This window comes from Salmo trutta, chromosome 14, assembly GCF_901001165.1.
Source record: "Salmo trutta chromosome 14, fSalTru1.1, whole genome shotgun sequence".
In the NCBI taxonomy this organism is placed as follows: domain Eukaryota; kingdom Metazoa; phylum Chordata; class Actinopteri; order Salmoniformes; family Salmonidae; genus Salmo; species Salmo trutta.
In genome coordinates, this window is record NC_042970.1 from 41,981,282 (window position 1) to 41,995,332 (window position 14,051).

The window sequence follows — 14,051 nt, forward strand, 5'->3', positions numbered from 1 at the left end:
CTCTAGCACGGCAAATGCGGGGTGCAGGCACAGAGCGCACCGGGCTATGAATGCGCACTGGAGATACAGTGCGCATCACGCATAACCCGGTGCCTGACTGGTCACACGATCCCCACGGTAAGCACGGGGAGTTGGCTCAGGTCTAAACCCTGACTCCGCCAATCACCCCGTGTGCCCCCCCCCCCCCATTTTTGGGGGAGCTGCCTCTCGGGCTTCTGTCGTTGCCGTGACTCCCGATCTCGTCGCCGTTCCTCCCTCGCTGCTTCCACCTGTTCCCATGGGAGGCAATCCCATCCTGCCTGGATCTCCTCCCACGTCCAGGATCCTTTGCCGTCCAGGATGTCCTCCCATGTCCACTCCTCCTGGCCACGCTGCTTGGACCGTTTTTGGTGGGATCTTCTGTTACGTCCGTCTGAAGGATGAGACCAAGGTGCAGCATGGTAGGCGAAAATGTTTTCCTTTATTAAATGAACACCGTCAAAACAACAAAATACAAACAAAATGAACGTAAAGTTCTGCAGGCTTCAAAGCAGCTATACAAAAACAAGATCCCACAAAAATCCAGTGGGAAAAGGCTGCCTAAATATGATCCCCAATCAGAGACAACGAAAGACAACTGCCTCTGATTGGGAACCATATCAGGCCAACATAGAAATAAAAAACATAGATATACATAATCTAGAATGCCCACCCAAAAAGGCTCTACAGTCAGGGCGTGACAGCAACCAAACAGACTTACGAATGGACTATACAATTACAAGTGAGTGGAATAACAAACGGACTAAACAACTAATATGTGAGTGGAATTAAATGTGATATCTGATTCAAGATATATCAATAATTCAAGAATGTCAGACTCGGAGGAGGATAGGAGAGGCAAGAGGAAATGCGAGAGCTTGCTGCTGTTAACAAAGTGATATATTATAAAGTGGATCTGCTCCAACCATTTCATGGTGATGGAAAGGACAAGGAGAGTTTTACTCTAAGGATTTTTTGGGGGGAATTAGCTGTCAAAGCTTGTGCTGACACAACAGACAATGATTTAGCCACAATCCTTCCAACCAAACTGGATTTCTCTGCTACAAGCAACTCAATTTTATATTGGAAAACTATTGGAAAGTTGAGTGATGTTTTCGGTGGAAAGAAATACTTAGCTCTTTTTCAGAGTTAATGCTAGGCCCAGACTCCCATGAGAAACATTAGACGTTTATGCAGCTGAAATCACAAGTCTAACTCAGGAAGCTTTTCCAGGCTACAATGATGCTGCCATCCAAATGGAACATTTTAGACATTTTGTAGCTGGATTGGATCTGGTGCTCAGGCTAAGTGCCATGAACATGGGGCTGCTACTCTGGAACAGACACTTGTAATTGCTAGCCAGAGAGTACAGGATGAAATTACTTTTAGCTCCACAAGTCTAATGGTTAACATGCCTGTCACATCTAACCCCTCCTGCCAGGCTTCACATGGTGAAACCACACCCACCGCTTCATGTGATGAACGGCTAATCAAAATAATAGAGGCCCTTACAACCGACATCAAAGCACTGCAAAGTGATTTTTCAGGACTACGTGAAGAACAACAGGTGATGAAACTGGTTTTGTCAATGCAACAACAGAGGCAGGATGACACACAACAGGATTCAAGAGGCCGTCCCAGTCGACCCTAGCTCACCTACTCCAGACTACAGCTCGTCTCATCAGAGGAAACGCTCATCTAGCTGCCTTAGGTACACAGAGCAACGTTACTCACACCAACCGTAAGGGCAACGTGATAGCTATGGTGGACAGCATGATGGCTATGGTAAACCTTCCCAAGACTACAGACAGCGCTCTACAGACGTAACAATGTCGGACGTCATGAACAGGGCTACAGCAGCTCTGGCTACAACAGACCTCCAAGCCCTGGACACACCCATCAGTATGTATCTACAGACAGGGATAGGGACACATAGTCACGACGACTACAAGAACAACAATAGGAGATGGCCCAAAAATGAGGGCATCCGTTTGATAATTCACACACTCAAGACCAGGGAAATGAGTACTAGTTGGTACTGTGGGTCAAGTGCCAGCTCATCCCTCAAACAAGGCCCAAATTCTGCCTTCAGCTTTCAGTCAGGGTAAATCTTTCAGTCAGGGTAAATCTAACACATCATTTAGATGCACCATTGTAAAGTGGTTGTTCCACTGGATATCATAAGGTGAATGCACCGATTTGTAAGTCGCTCTGGATAAGAGCGTCTGCTAAATGACTTAAATGTAAATGTAAATACTCGAAGCCCATGAGACACATGTATTTTTAGACACGGTGTCAGCCATCTCTCATCAGTGAGGAACTCCGTATGTCTATCTCCACACTGAGAATTAAACCATTAACTAAAAATGTTGTCACTGTTAAGTCTATGACAGGGGACTATTTAGACACATTAAGCACCCTTAGCATTTCCATGACAATCGGCAAAGAGACAGTTCAGCCTGAAGTCCATGTTGTGTGCAATTCCCACCAACACCTACTGGAGTGATGACACTCTTGAGCCGCTCGGAAACACGTCTGTTCAGTACGGTTGACCTATCCAGTGGTTACTGGCAGGTTCCAATGGCTTCTACAGACAGGGACAAGACAGCCTTTAACACAGGAAGTGGGCTCTACCAGTTTAAAGTCATGCCGATGGGCTTGTCCAACACACCGCCGGCGTTACAACGCCTAATGGAACTTGTCTTCTGTGGTTGTCACTGGAACCACTGCCTCATTTACCTGGATGACGTCATTGTGTTCAGCAGGAACTGTAAAAAACACAGGTTTTCTAGAGATTCAGGTCAGCAGGTTTGAAACTGAAGCCGTCAAAACGCACCTTTGCTCAGAGCCAAGTGAGCATTCTAGGTCATGTTGTGTCTAGAATGTACCTCTCCCATCCTTTCCCACTGAATCAGGGTATTTGATGGGTTTGTGCACTTACTACATGAGGTTTGGAACTTTGCCCAAATCGCAGCCCCACTGCACAAGCTCACACTCAAGGACGTTCCTTTTGAGTAGTCAAGGGAGGCAGATGAGGCATTCAAATACTTGAGACAGACCCTCTGTGCCACCTATCGTGTCATTCCCTGACTTTTCCCAAGCCCTTCCTCATTCACTGTGATGCATCCAAGATGGCAGTTGGTGCTGTTCTCAGTCAAGTGCAGAATGGCAGAGAATCAGTGATCGCCTATGCTAGTCACATGTTCAAACAATCTGAGAGAAACTGGTCCACATATGACAAGGAACTCTACGCTATAGTGTGGTCCATCTGATATTTCATACACTATCTGGGAGGCAATCAGTTCAAGGTCGTAACTGATCACATACCACACATGTGGCTCAGGATGATCCCACTGGACAATGACCCTACAGGGCGGAGAGCACAATGGGCACTGGAACTCAATGTTTACAACTACGTGGTCCAACACAGGGAAGGAAGAAACATGCCAATGCCACTGAGTTGTCACGCCGCCCAGCCCGTCTGACATCTCCTCAAAGTCCCCATCACAGTACTCCTCCTCTGTAACATCCAGACTACTTTTGGCCTTTGCTGATGCCAACTCCCAGTTACAGATGGCTTGGGGGAAAAAACAGAAGGAGCAATACGTCAAGGGAACTGTTTTCAAACCATATGAAGTTGGTGATCTGGTTTTCATGACCGATCCAGCCAAGCTGCACTGCAAACTATCCCTATGCTGGAAGAGCCCATCCAAAATCATACATCTATTCTACACAGATGAACAGCCTGGTGTAACATGCAGGGTACTGGTTTTGAAATCACCTCAAACTACCCCAAAAGTTATCCATCATAATAGACTGAAACCACTCTATGGTGATGTTGCAGAGAATGTCCCAGCCCTTAGGCAGCAACAAGTGTTAGCAAGGTTTTGTACCTTCAGCCCAATCCCATACCCCCCACTCACTGCCCTCTAAGCAGCATTACCTTTCCGTCACCCACTATCTCATGGGCATGGTTTGAGACAGGCAGCCCCACTGTCAGCTACTCCCGAGACTCCAAGCACTCCACCAGGGTCCCCCCAGGGCACCAGACTTTCCCTTTGTCCCCTGCCTGTTCCCCTTTGAATCAGGCTGCAACCCCTGTGGACATTGTTCAGAATAGTCCCTCACCAGGAGCGGACATAACCACTCTATGGAATACTTGACCTCGGAAAAGGTTATTGGTATTCATGTACGTTCCCAGGTGGTCTTTTGAACTATCCTTTGTATGACTTGTTCTATGGGAAGCTAGCAGTTGGATATGAAATATTAATCTTCTAAGAGAGGTTGTTTGGCTAATCTTTATATTGACGCCTTATACTACAATCTAACATGAAAACTCCATGAGATCTTACAGTAAACTCCATGAGACATAAGATGGGACACTGGACACACGCAAGGTGTAGGAGATTGGGGAGGAAGTCTGGCCACCCTTCATCTATCCGAGAAGATCCAATCCAGCTATCAAACAGCTTTGCCCCGCTTGAGACGGACCTACCAGCCCCGGTAGTCAGCATGGATCCTGGGTGTATACCAACAGGCCGCCCAGTGGCATCCTCTCCAACGGCCACCACAGCTCAGCAGGTCGCTTACCCATTGGATTCCATCACGACCACCATCAATGTAGGCAGCCCTATGGTGAGAGATTTTGGCCTTCCTACGATCTGTGGACCGACCAAGGTCCACTGTCACCCAGGAGCCCCTGTCCATGACATCAACTCCCTTCTGCCCACGGTTCTGGCCAACTACTCAATTGACACCATCATCACTCACGTAGGTTTTAACGAACTTCATTTTAGGCGATCATTTTACACTAGCACAGGAAATATAATAATTATCTCTTGCCCCCTCTCGTGCTATCAAAGGTGTCCGTAACATTTCAGCCGACTATTTGCCCTGAACAAGTACCTGAAGAAACTTTGCAACGACAGGAATCTCTTTCTGTGACAAATTTCATTTGTCATACCGCTCAGGAAGGAGACATGTTCTGTCTCCTAGAGATGAACGGACTTTGGTGCAAAAAGTGCAAATCAATCCCAGAACAACAGCAAAGGACCTTGTGAAGATGCTGGAGGAAACAGGTACAAAAGTATGTGTATCGACAGTAAAAACGAGTCCTATATCGACATAACCTGAAAGGCCGCTCAGCAAGGAAGAAGCCACTGCTCCAAAACGGCCATAAACAAGGCAGACTACGGTTTGCAACTGCACATGGGGACAAAGATCGTAATTTTTTGAGAAATGTCCTCTGCTCTGATGAAACAGAAATATAACTTTTTGGCCATAATGACCATCGTTATGTTTGGAGGAAAAAGAGTTCTTCGGCTTGCAAGCCGAAGAACACCATCCCAACCGTGAAGCACGGGGGTGGCAGCATCATGTTGTGGGGGTGCTTTGCTGCAGGAGGGACTGGTGCACTTCACAAAATAGATGGCATCATGAGGTAGGAAAAGTATGTGGATATATTGAAGCAACATCTCAAGACATCATCAGGAAGTTAAAGCTTGGTCGCAAATGGACAATGACCCCAAGCATACTTCCAAAGTTGTGGCAAAATGGCTTAAGGACAACAAAGTCAAGGTATTGGAGTGGCCATCACAAAACCCTGACCTCAATCCTATGGAAAATTTGTGGGCAGAACTGAAAAATGTGTGCGAGCAAGGAGGCCTACAAACCTGAGTCAGTTACACCAGCTCTGTCAGGAGAAATGGGCTAAAATTCACCCAACTTATTGTGGGATGCTTGTGGAAGGCTACCTGAAACTTTTGACCCAAGTTTAACAATTTAAAGGCAGTGCTACCAAATACTAATTGAGTGTATGTAAACTTCTGACCCACTGGGAATGTGATGAAAGAAATAAAATCTGAAATAAATAATTCTCTCTACTATTATTCTGACATTTCACATTCTTAAAATAAAGTGGTGATCCTAACTGACCTAAGACACGACATTTTTACTAGGATTAAATGTCAGGAATTGTGAAAAACTGAGTTTAAATGTATTCGGCTAAGGTGTATGTAAACTTCCGAATCAACTGTATGTGTAAATGTATTTTGCAATGCTTGTGCACGTAACACGAGAGGTGTGGTCAGCATGTAAGCAACACAGAGCTTGGAAAGCATAAGCAACTCCTATTGAAATGGCACTATGGTTGTTGTGAGTAACCTAATTTATGTTACTTTAACTCCACGTTCAACTTTTGGTCTTTTGAGCATCATGCTGCACTGTTTAAATGTCAGCATCCAGTGCTGGACATAACCCTGTATAGGCCACCAAAGGCCTGCCCCACTTTATTTATTGATTTATCTGAATTATGTCCTTGAGAACAATGATAAAATCATTGTGTTGGCCGATTTTAATATTCATGCTGAGAAAGAGACTGACTAAAAGGCCGTTAAATGTATGAATCTTTTGAGCTCTATGGACTTTTCCCAACATGTTACTGGGCCCACCCATAACCACGGCCATACTCTGGACCTGTTTATTACCAAGGGGCTTTCTATTGACATATCCTCTATTGTTGATGTTGCTTTATCTGATCACCACTGTATTTTTTACTACCTTGTTGCCCATAGCACAGGGTAATACTGAACACATTATTAAGAAACACTATCCTACCTCTGAAGTTGCTACAGATTTTATTGAATGTATGAACAATTCTCCACCACCTATTCTGCCTTCCTCTTGTGATGATTTAGTTGATAACTTTAATAGAAAATTAAGGGCAACCATTGATGCCATAGCTCCATTAAAGTTGAAAAAGGCCAAATCCAAACAGAGACCCTTGGATGAGTGAGGAAATTAATCAATTAAAGAGAAATTACAGAAAGACAGAGCGGAAGTGGAGAAATTCAAAGTTGCAGGCCTGTTATGATATTCTGAGAGAGCAACTTGGCATATATAACAAGGCAATTAGAAATGCCAGACAGGCTCATTTTTCTAACTTGATCACTATTAATCAGAAAAATTTGAGAGTGCTCTTCTCGACCATTGATGGCCTGATAAATCCTACCCTTTCAAACCTATTTGAACTTCCCTCCACATCTAAATGTGATGACTTTGCGGCATATTTAAGAGATAAGATAATCAACATTAGGCTGGGTATCAGTCAAGCAAAACCTGATGAGAAGTTTGATGATTTGTTCCCTAGCCTACCACACAAAGGCACTATGGATTTATTTTCCAGGGTTGACACAGACATGCTCAGGAAAGTGATATTACAACTTAAGACTTCTACCGGCCTTCTTCATCCTATCCCCACCACCTTCTTCAAAACAGTTTTTAATAGCATATCTGAAGAAGGCAGCCTTAGTTAAAGTGGGAGATTATCTTAGAGCCAACTGAGATGCCAAACAGCTCTCAACAAGGTACTTTTTGTTGGTGCCGAAGCACAGAGCGCAAATCTGGCCACACATATTAATTAATGGGCAATAAAGATAAAACACCAGGTAAAAAACCTAGGTGTGAGTTTTAGATTCAGAACAAAATTTCGAATCACACATTAGGAATGTGACCAAAATAGTTTTTTTTACCACCTGAGGAACATTGCCAAAGTGCGCAGTTTCTCTCTCAGGCTAGGACAGAGAGACTCATCCATGCTTTTATTACAAGCAGGCTTGACTACTGTAATGCTCTCCTGTCTGTTCTACCCAAGAAAGCCATTGGTCAACTGCAAAACATACAGAATGCTGCAGCACGGGTACCAACATTCTTCTATTGGTTTTTAAACCAATCCACGATTGTGCACACCAATACATGTCAGACATGCTTTTAAGTTATGTACACAGTATGTCCCTCAGGTCCTCTGGCACTGGCCTTTTAACTATCCCAAAACCTAGGATCAAGAAGCATGAAGAGGCAGCCTTTAGTTATTATGCCCCCAGCCTCTGGAATAGCCTGCCAGAGAACCTGGAGGATCTTAAAATGAATATTTTTAGCTTTTCTTAGGGTGCTTTTTAGTTGTTCAGTTTTTGTCATTCTTTTGTTTTTATCTTATGTTTGTTGTGTAGTAAATATTTCTGCTTTTCTTTTCATTGTTTTTTATATATTTTTTCCTATGAAGCACATTGTGTTGCATTCCATGTCTGAAATGTGCAGTATAAATAAAGCTTGATTTGATGATTTGATAAGATACATTTAATCTTATGACACATTTGTCTTCTCTGAAACATGAAACACTCACCCACTTGCACCCACTCACATACTGTACATCTACGGTATATACATACTTCCTCTGTTTTCACTTGACTGACTTCACAGTACATACACAGCACATGCACATGGGTACATAATACATTTATTGAGTGAATATACTGTATCATGTGTTGCCCTCTGCTTCTGTCGAGTGCGTCCAGCACTTGACACGAGTTGTTCTATCTAATTGCATCACTAAGAATATAAACAGTGAACACTGACTTGAGGAGAAAGAAAGTTACAACAGAGATAATGGGCTCTATTTTTGGCTGGCGCTAAGGAAGCACAAGAGTCAAATTCACGTTAGTTTTCTATTTTGTCATGTAAAAACTGTCTCACTGGCATTCTCCAGTCATAACACGAGGTTTGTCAATTTACCTGTCTAACATCAGCTTGCTTGAACTGAGGTGGGAGTGGTGTCAATATTTGAGGTGTGTCCTTAAAAACAAGTGCAAAAGTGACCATTTCATGCAGTGCTAATGGGAAGTTTCAAGACCCACAAAAAGTGGGTTTTAAGGCTATAACCTTTTCTGTGCTAAATATAACCTTTTTTAATGCTTCTTTATAGAACCTTAGGAAAGGTTATTTATAGCACCATACAGGTTCCATTTAGAACCTCATGAGCATGTTTTTTTTTTTACCTTCAAGAAAGGGTTCTATTTACAGTAGCACCAAAAAAGAGTTCCGCTACGGTTACAAGCTAAAGAACCCCGATTTGGTACTATTAAGCACCATTTTTTGTGTGTGTACTGGGAGCTAGTTCAGTGAAGAACAATCTCCAAGGACCACATGCAAGGAGAAACAGTGTGGAAAACCACAGTGGGATCACTTTTTGAATGGAAGGTAGAAGTGAATGAATACTGTATAAAGGAGCTCTGTCCTTGGACAGTGGTTATAGCATACTTCAAGTTATTCTAATCGAAGACAAATCCATACTGAAAAACCTATTCAATATTTACAGTATAGCATCATGGAGTGTGAACCATACCACCACCATACCATACAAGAAGTATAATCAGAGATATTCTCACACTTGGAAGGGCTCTCTTCTTCGCTAACTGGGGTTGCCATGGAAACATGGTGGGCAAAAAAAGAGGATGGTGGTGGGTGGGCAGGGAGGGGTAGTGGGCAGTATGACAAGAGTTTTGCTGATATAAATTCGGATCATGTTGAGGTCATATATCTGGTATATTAGGGGTTGAAAATATCTGTTTGACTGGAGAGAGAGAGAAATAGAGAGAGAGAGCTGCATGGGTTTGTCAAACAAAGCAATGGGGGTCTTTGTAATGAATGGGAAAATACAGTACATTCAGACAGTATTCAGACCCCTTCCCTTTTTTCGAAGGAAAAATTCTGGCATCGTGACAACACTACTTTCTTGTGATTTTTATTTCACAATCGACATTCAATTTCAAACTATGATTGGTCATCTGAGCACTTTGTTAAGGAAAGCTGAGGTAATCAGTCCCATTAGCTGCTGGACACACCACCTCATCACTGATGGGAGATAGTAGCTATAGCTGTTAGTTGAAGGTGTGGCTGGGTTTTCAATCAACCATCTCACTCATACTGTACATGCTGTTGCAAAACTGGTTGAAAATACATAATTTCAACCAGTTTTGCCATTGCTATAAGGATACGGCAAGATGTTGATAATAGAGGAGTTCATGTAATACTATTTGTCTAGATAAATGTCTTAATCTTAAACGTTTTCTACCTACAGGTACCTTATCGCAGTAAACTGTGCAATGTTAAACATACTTCATAAAGTTAGTACAGAAGGAATGTGTACTTCTACATCTCTCAGCTCCCATGACTGGAGTTAGTAATAACTTGTGGTCATAGTATGCCACCTATAGCATGTCCTGTCACTCTTCCTGTGGGTGGGCCCCTGGTGAGAAAGAGGCTAGTCAGTTCAGTCTTTGGCCAAAGAAAGTTGGTCTGTGTGATTCGGTTCACTCGGCTCTCAGCAGCACGACATACATCATCACTTTGTACACCAGGAGTGTCCGTATAGCCTCTCCCCCCTGTTGTGTGTGTGTGCGTGCGTGATAGTGTTCCGGGGGATATTGTTCAGTCACACCCCAGCAACAGACAAGGAAGCAAATGAGCAGGAACAAGTGCAATGATTGCTGCTGAATCTGCCATCTCTACAGAAACTAAACCCCTGCATTACTGTAGGAGAAATTGTTGGGACTGAGCCACAGTCTGTTGTTCGTGGCTCAGGAGCTACGGGGAACAGGTGACCCAAAACTGTTTAATTGATGTTAGCTATCGAATCCTCCCACTCGACTTTCCCTTGTACCAGGTGGGCTTTGTAGGGACTCTCCATTTGCAGAGCCTGAGTTTAATGGACGAATCAGGGCCAACCAAGAAGACCAAGAAGGGGGCCAACAGGAACTAGGCCAAGGTATGGTCTAAGGACTGACTGTCATAGTCGCCCCAAAAAATCCTAAAGATATAGAACACGGACACGATGGCATCACCACATACATTTAATTAGGCTTAGTTATACAACATTTTGATCCAAGAGTGGATCTTAGTCTGGTGGTAGCAAATAAAGTCCTACTACAAGTTCCCCAGATGTGTGTTGGAGAGATATGGGGATACACAAGCTTGAAGTATGGGAGGTAGGTAGATATCAAATGATATCTCTGGCAATATTAGGAAAACATTTCCCACTTAGTAGAGCCCATAATACTTTTCCCTTAAACAGGAGACAGCAAATAACCAAGGGGACCAAGAGTAATTTGACATGAGTTGGAGCTGCTACTACAACTGTCAACTCTTGCTCAGCCTCCTCTTAGTTCTGAGGAATTTTCTATCAGGCCGTGGTCACATCATTAAATCTGTCTCGCGGTGGAATCGACTGTCACAATAGCACTTGGCAGCCAAGAGAGCTGCTTCCTCCCTACCCAGCTGTCTCTGCACAATTATTCCCAGTGAAACAGGAGTTCAAAAGAGAAGACAGTGTGCATAATTGCTCCACTTTGAACCCTCAGGTAGCTAGCTAACACACACATACAGTACCAAATCCACACCAGCCTCCCATCACGTGCATTGAAAAGCTGTAGGTCTCTCCAACGCAGATCACTCTAGCAACATACAGTACAGTAGTCAACCACCTCCAATACAATGTGCCTCTCTCCCTTGGATTCAAATTATTGAGTGACTAAGTACAAATGTTGCTTTGAGCACATGTTTCAACCAAGCACAGGTCCTTAAGATCCATTGGTACAGTACAGTTCACTGGCTTTTACTGTACAAAGACTCCCGATTTAAGCTTCTGTTTGCATCAACTGTGGGCAGCAGACACTTGTGAATATATTGGTGTAGAAGAGTTTAGAATAGGTTCTACTGAGCTAGACCTTCAGATCAAATAGTTTGCAGTTAGTCCTCTTGGTAAGTGGTGCATGATGGCACTTTCATATGGACAGTAATATTGTTAGTTGGTAGATGTCCCCATGCTGTGTTAAGTGGCACCCTGATCAGGTGGTGAGATGTCAGACAGCACAGCCAGTGACCCTCCCTAACAGACCTGAACACCATCGCACAACACATGGTGGAGCCAGAAGGAGCCTATGCCCTGTTTGCCCTCAGACAGAGCCCAGCTGCTCAAGGCACTGCTCAAATACAGCCTCCATAGATTAAACATGTCTGATTGTGTCTATCATAACATTTGCATTATAATGGGTATCACCATTGGTATGAGTATGAATGGCTGGTGTGAATATAATGAGTACTATATAATGTCATTGGTATAAGTATGATTGATGCTCAGTCTAATACTTAAAATAATGGCTTTGGTTCTTAACTTGTTTTAACATTTCAATAAATAAACAATTAAACAATGCTTGCTAAGATGTATATACGTATTTAACACATAACACATAAGTAGCAAGGACTTACCCCCTAAGGCAACACTAACAGTAGACACCTTGTGTTGATGAATGGGAATAACACCTGTAATCATAATGGGATAACACGTCTTATTCTAGACAGATATACCTAAAGGTGGTATCTATTTGTGACTGTGAAATAATCATGATTTAGATTAACCCATGTCCCGCATTTCTATCACTCCAAGTCACTATTGTGTTTCAGTGATCCATTTCATCTCTCAATCCAAACACGCGGGGACACACACACCACAACATGCTGGTCAATTCCCTTTCTCCTCACTTGAACCAAAAATGTTAACTTCAAGACCTTCCCCCGGCCCTCATCTCTGCGTTGCTATGGAATATTCATCATTACAGCGTGAGAATGCCCAAGACTCAATGGGCTTCAAAATGACCTTAAAAAGTTCCATAGCTGAATCTAACTCTGATAGGTACTTCAGATTTCAAGTAGTTCTCACAGGGGGACATTCAGAAGGCCAACTGGTGTTCTTTTGTGATGTATCGAAAAAGTGCACTCAGTAAACGGAATCCTATTCAAACTAGAAGTTTTCACTGAATAGCCATTGTATGCTACAATATAGAGCATTAGTGACTGAGTGTCAAATTCTCACAGGAGGGTTTTGGTCTCAATCCCCAAAAAAGTCATCCAACTACGATCTACTTTTTGTGGGGTGATAAGAGGCTTTTGACTCCTTTCTACATGAGATGAATGGGGTTATTGGTCCTGTAGAGTGAGCAGAGAAACAACACACAATGGGTGGACTTCAAAACAGGAAGGAAGGTGGTTTTGATGGTGTTTCATGAAGAAGGATAGAGCTTAATTAGATTAATCTCTATTCCCAGTTAAATATGTTAGCCTATAGAGGAACTGCGTCTGTTTCTGGTCCTGTATGGCTCAGTTGGTAGAGCACGGCACTTGCAATGCCAGGATTGTGGGTTTGAATCCTTGGGCCACCTATATGCAGTGGTGTACAGTCCTTAAGTAAAAATACTATTTAAAGCACTACTTATGTCGTTTTTGGGGGTATCTGTACTTTACTTTACTATTTATATTTGTGACAACTTTTACTTCACAACGCAGAATTAACAATGAGGACAGACTGTAGTAGCCTATGCTATAGGTAGAGAGGACAGACAAAAGTTGCCTCAGTACCTGTTCACCACATAATGTGATCTAACAATACATTAATATAGCGCCTGGTAGGGCCTACTGTAGCCTACACTATATGCTGCTATAGTCAGCTTTAAATCTTAGGACAGAAATCTGATGTCTCATGGAGGATGGTCATGCTTGTTTGGCACAGGCAGTTTTTTTGGTGTGTTGATTGATTAGAATATTTCACTTTTCGTAGGCTAGCACCTGCATCGCCAGCTCTGCACTGTCAATAGAATCTATCCTATCCCCGCTCCTAAGACCAAGTTATCATCGTGACTTTTCAATAGGCTATTGCTCCTGTAAATCGCTCTGGATAAGAGCATTTTCTAAATGACTAAATGTTCCTGATAAAATGTCTATATAGCCTACCAGTGAGCAACACATAGCCCCTAGGATATAATTTAGTAATATGCACAGTATGATCTAGGAATACTTCATTTTAAAACATAGACAATACTGTGTCATATTCTTCTTGACCTGTCAAACTTTGCTTTAGATTGATAATGTGCAGAACAATAGAGCATGGACTACAGATGAAGTGGGAGTGGTGACAACTTGTGCATGTGCTTATAAACAATTGATTCAAGATTATATTTATTTGTAATAATAATAAGCCTACTCTTCCAGCATGTAATATTGTATGCAATAGATCTTCTAAATTCAACATATTTCTTCAAATGGAAAATAATCTATTTGTAGGCTATTTCCATAAACTGCATAATTTATCCATATAGCATAGAAAGCTACAATGTTAAAACCTACATCGATATGGAGGTAAAATTGTA

The 14,051-nt window shown here is 42.7% G+C and overlaps 1 protein-coding gene across 2 annotated transcripts in view; it reads right to left on the reverse strand.

Moving 5' to 3' along the window:
* Nucleotides 1-14,051, reverse strand: part of LOC115208110 (metabotropic glutamate receptor 2-like) — a 69,589-nt gene that overhangs the window by 54,898 nt on the left and 640 nt on the right. The window contains exon 1 of one of the 2 annotated variants that reach the window (XM_029775908.1): nt 12,118-12,157. The exons of the other annotated variant lie outside the window; for it this stretch is intronic. The gene's annotated coding sequence lies outside the window, so the exon portion shown is untranslated. Of the gene's footprint in view, nt 1-12,117; nt 12,158-14,051 lie in introns of those variants that run through there. 2 annotated transcript variants of the gene reach the window in all.